The sequence below is a fragment of the Rutidosis leptorrhynchoides genome, chromosome 11, assembly GCF_046630445.1.
Source record: "Rutidosis leptorrhynchoides isolate AG116_Rl617_1_P2 chromosome 11, CSIRO_AGI_Rlap_v1, whole genome shotgun sequence".
Classification (NCBI taxonomy): domain Eukaryota; kingdom Viridiplantae; phylum Streptophyta; class Magnoliopsida; order Asterales; family Asteraceae; genus Rutidosis; species Rutidosis leptorrhynchoides.
The window spans coordinates 260,871,033-260,877,032 of record NC_092343.1 but is presented as its reverse complement, the minus strand read 5'-3'; positions in this window follow the sequence as shown (position 1 = coordinate 260,877,032).

Sequence of the window (6,000 nt, the reverse complement as noted above, 5' to 3'; positions counted from 1 at the left end):
CCACTTTGAGTTTAACCATAATTTTTGGATATAGTTTCATGTTCATAATAAAAATCATTTTCTCAGAATAACAACTTTTAAATCAAAGTTTATCATAGTTTTTAATTAACTAACCCAAAATAGCCCGCGGTGTTACTACGACGGCGTAAATCCGGTTTTACGGTGTTTTTCGTGTTTCCAGGTTTTAAATCATTAAGTTAGCATATCATATAGATATAGAACATGTGTTTAGTTGATTTTAAAAGTCAAGTTAGAAGGATTAACTTTTGTTTGCGAACAAGTTTAGAATTAACTAAACTATGTTCTAGTGATTACAAGTTTAAACCTTCGAATAAGATAGCTTTATATGTATGAATCGAATGATGTTATGAACATCATTACTACCTTAAGTTCCTTGGATAAACCTACTGGAAAAGAGAAAAATGGATCTAGCTTCAACGGATCCTTGGATGGCTCGAAGTTCTTGAAGCAGAATCATGACACGAAAACAAGTTCAAGTAAGATCATCACTTGAAATAAGATTGTTATAGTTATAGAAATTGAACTAAAGTTTGAATATGATTATTACCTTGTATTAGAATGATAACCTACTGTAAGAAACAAAGATTTCTTGAGGTTGGATGATCACCTTACAAGATTGGAAGTGAGCTAGCAAACTTGAAAGTATTCTTGATTTTATGTAACTACAACTTGTAGAATATATGAAGAACACTTAGAACTTGAAGATAGAACTTGAGAGAAATCAATTAGATGAAGAAAATTGAAGAATGAAAGTGTTTGTAGGTGTTTTTGGTCGTTGTTGTATGGATTAGATATAAAGGATATGTAATTTTGTTTTCATGTAAATAAGTCATGAATGATTACTCATATTTTTATAATTTTATGAGATATTTCATGCTAGTTGCCAAATGATGGTTCCCACATGTGTTAGGTGACTCACATGGGCTGCTAAGAGCTAATCATTGGAGTGTATATACCAATAGTACATACATCTAAAAGCTGTGTATTGTACGAGTACGAATACGGGTGCATACGAGTAGAATTGTTGATGAAACTGAACGAGGATGTAATTGTAAGCATTTTTGTTAAGTAGAAGTATTTTGATAAGTGTATTGAAGTCTTTCAAAAGTGTATAAATACATATTAAAACACTACATGTATATACATTTTAACTGAGTCGTTAAGTCATCGTTAGTCGTTACATGTAAGTGTTGTTTTGAAACCTTTAGGTTAACGATCTTGTTAAATGTTGTTAACCCAATGTTTATAATATCAAATGAGATTTTAAATTATTATATTATCATGATATTATCATGTATGAATATCTCTTAATATGATATATATACATTAAATATCTTTACAACGATAATCGTTACATATATGTCTCGTTTAAAAATCATTAAGTTAGTAGTCTTGTTTTTACATATGTAGTTCATTGTTAATATACTTAATGATATGTTTACTTATCATAGTATGATGTTAACTATATATATATCCATATATATGTCATCATATAGTTTTTACAAGTTTTAACGTTCGTGAATCACCGGTCAACTTGGGTGGTCAATTGTCTATATGAAACATATTTCAATTAATCAAGTCTTAACAAGTTTGATTGCTTAACATGTTGGAAACATTTAATCATGTTAATATCAATCTCAATTAATATATATAGACATGGAAAAGTTCGGGTCACTACACATATGAATCATATTAAGATATTGATACACTTGATTAATTATGTTAAATGATAAGTAAATATATTATTAAGTGTATTAACAATGAAATACATATGTAAAAATAAGACTACTAACTTAATGATTTCGAAACGAGACATATATGTAACGATTATCGTTGTAACGACATTTAACTGTATATATATCATACTAAGATATATTATATATCATAATATCATGATAATATAACAATTTAACATCTTATTTGTTATAATAAACAATGGGTTAACAACATTCAACAAGATCGTTAACCTAAAGGTTTCAAAACAACATTTACATGTAACGACTAACGATGACTTAACGACTCAGTTAAAATGTATATACATGTAGTGTTTTAATATGTATTCATACACTTTTGAAAGACTTCAAGACACTTATCAAAATACTTCTACTTAACAAAAATGCTTACAATTACATCCTCGTTCAGTTTCATCAACAATTCTACTCGTATGCACCCGTATTCGTACTCATACAATACACAGCTTTTAGATGTATGTACTATTGGTATATATACTCCAATGATCAGCTCTTAGCAGCCCATGTGAGTCACCAAACACATGTGGGAACCATCATTTGACAACTAGCATGAAATATCTCATAAAATTACAAAAATATGAGTAATCATTCATGACTTATTTACATGAAAACAAAATTACATATCCTTTATATCTAATCCATACACCAACGACCAAAAACACCTACAAACACTTTCATTATTCAATTTTCTTCATCTTATTGATCTCTCTCAAGTTCTATCTTCAAGTTCTAAGTGTTCTTCATAAATTGCAAAAGTTCTAGTTTCATAAAATCAAGAATACTTCCAAGATTGCAAGTTTACTTCCAAGTTTTCTAAATCCATTCCAAGTAATCATCCAAGATCAAAAAACCTTTGTTACTTACAGTAGGTTATCTTACTAATACAAGGTAATAATCATATTCAAACTTTAATTCAATTTCTATAACTATAACAATCTTATTTCGAGTGGAAATCTTAGTTGAAATTGTTTTCGTGTCATGATTCTGCTTCAAGAACTTTCAAGCCATCCAAGGATCCTTTGAAGCTAGATCTATTTTTCTCATTTCCAGTAGGTTTATCCAAGGAACTTGAGGTAGTAATGATGTTCATAACATCATTCGATTCATACATATAAAGCTATCTTATTTGAAGGTTTAAACTTGTAATCACTAGAACATAGTTTAGTTAATTCTAAACTTGTTCGCAAATAAAAGTTAATCCTTCTAACTTGAATTTTAAAATCAACTAAACACATGTTCTATATCTATATGATATGCTAACTTAATGATTTAAAACCTGGAAACACGAAAACACCGTAAAACCGGATTTACGCTGTCGTAGTAGCACCGCGGGCTGTTTTGGGTTAGTTAATTAAAAACTATGATAAAATTTGATTTAAAAGTTGTTATTCTGGGAAAATGATTTTTATTATGAACATGAAACTATATCCAAAAATTATGGTTAAACTCAAAGTGGAAGTATGTTTTCTAAAATGGTCATCTAGACGTCGTTCTTTCGACTGAAATGACTACCTTTACAAAAATGACTTGTAACTTATTTTTCCGACTATAAACCTATACTTTTTCTATTTAGATTCATAAAATATAGTTCAATATGAAACCATAGCAATTTGATTCACTCAAAACGGATTTAAAATGAAGAAGTTATGGGTAAAACAAGATTGGATAATTTTTCTCATTTTAGCTACGTGAAAATTGGTAACAAATCTATTCCAACCATAACTTAATCAACTTGTATTGTATATTATGTAATCTTGAGATACCATAGACACGTATACAATGTTTCGACCTATCATGTCGACACATCTATATATATATATATTTCGGAACAGCCATAAACACTCTATATATGAATGTTGGAGTTAGATATACAGGGTTGAGGTTGATTCCAAAATATATATAGTTTGAGTTGTGATCAATACTGAGATACGTATACACTGGGTCGTGGATTGATTCAAGATAATATTTATCGATTTATTTCTGTACATCTAACTGTGGACAACTAGTTGTAGGTTACTAACGAGGACAGCTGACTTAATAAACTTAAAACATCAAAATATATTAAAAGTGTTGTAAATATATTTTGAACATACTTTGATATATATGTATATATTGTTATAGGTTCGTGAATCAACTAGTGGTCAAGTCTTACTTCCCGACGAAGTAAAAATCTGTGAAAGTGAGTTATAGTCCCACTTTTAAAATCTAATATTTTTGGGATGAGAATACATGCAGGTTTTATAAATGATTTACAAAATAGACACAAGTATGTGAAACTACATTCTATGGTTGAATTATCGAAATCGAATATGCCCCTTTTTATTAAGTCTGGTAATCTAAGAATTAGGGAATAGACACCCTAATTGACGCGAATCCTAAAGATAGATCTATTGGGCCTAACAAACCCCATCCAAAGTACCGGATGCTTTAGTACTTCGAAATTTATATCATATCCGAAGGGTGTCCCGGAATGATGGGGATATTCTTATATATGCATCTTTTTAATGTCGGTTACCAGGTGTTCACCATATGAATTATTTTTATCTCTATGTATGGGATGTGTATTGAAATATGAAATCTTGTGGTCTATTGTTACAATTTGATATACATATAGGTTAAACCTATAACTCACCAACATTTTTGTTGACGTTTAAAGCATGTTTATTCTCAGGTGAATACTAAGAGCTTCCGCTGTTGCATACTAAAATAAGGACAAGATTTGGAGTCCATGTTTGTATGATATTGTGTAAATACTGCATTCAAGAAACTGATTTCGATGTAACATATTTGTATTGTAAACCATTATGTAATGGTCGTGTGTAAACAGGATATTTTAGATTATCATTATTTGATAATCTACGTAAAGCTTTTTAAACCTTTATTTATGAAATAAAGGTTATGGTTTGTTTTAAAAATGAATGCAGTCTTTGAAAAACGTCTCATATAGAGGTCAAAACCTCGCAACGAAATCAATTAATATGGAACGTTTTTAATTAATAAGAACGGGACATTTCAACAAGTTCCTAATGCTTGCTGTAATGTCTGCCAGAATCTTGAAATAAATCTGCCATCCCTATCAGAGATAATATAGATTGGTATTCCATGTCTGGAGACGACTTCCTTCAAATACAGTCGTGCTAATTTCTCCATCTTGTCATCTTCTCTTATTGGCAGGAAGTGTGATGATTTGGTGAGACGATCAACTATTACCCAAATAGTATCAAAACCACTTGCAGTCCTTTGAAATTTAGTGATAAAATCCATGGTAATGTTTTCCCATTTCCATTCCGGGATTTCGGGTTGTTGAAGTAGACCTGATGGTTTCTGATGCTCCGCTTTGACCTTAGAACACGTCAAACATTCTCCTACGTATTTAGCAACATCGGCTTTCATACCCGGCCACAAAAAATATTTCTTGAGATCCTTGTACATCTTCCCCGTTCCAGGATGTATTGAGTATCTGGATTTATGAGCTTCTCTAAGTACCATTTCTCTCATATCTCTAAATTTTGGTACCCAAATCCTTTCAGCCCTATACCGGGTTCCGTCTTCTCGAATATTAAGATGCTTCTCCGATCCTTTGGGTATTTCATCCTTAAAATTTTCCTCTTTTAAAACTCCTTGTTGCGCCTCCTTTATTTGAGTAGTAAGGTTAGTGTGAATCATTATATTCATAGCTTTTACTCGAATGGGTTCTCTGTCCTTTCTGCTCAAGGCGTCGGCTACCACATTTGCCTTCCCCGGGTGATAACGAATCTCAAAATCATAATCATTCAACAATTCAATCCATCTGCGCTGCCTCATGTTCAGTTGTTTTGATTAAATATGTGTTGAAGACTTTTGTGGTCGGTATATATAATACTTTTGACCCCATATAAGTAGTGCCTCTAAGTCTTTAATGCAAAAACAACCGCGCCTAATTCCAAATCATGCGTCGTATAATTCTGCTCGTGAATCTTCAATTGTCTAGACGCATAAGCAATTACTTTCGTTCGTTGCATTAATACACAATCAAGACCTTGCTTTGAGGCATCACAATATATCACAAAATCATCATTCCCTTCAGGTAATGACAATATAGGTGCCGTAGTTAACTTTTTCTTTAACAATTGAAACGCTTTCTCTTGTTCATCTTTCCATTCAAATTTCTTCCCTTTATGCGTTAATGCAGTCAAGGGTTTTGCTATTCTGGAAAAGTCTTGGATGAACCTTCTGTAGTAACCTGCTA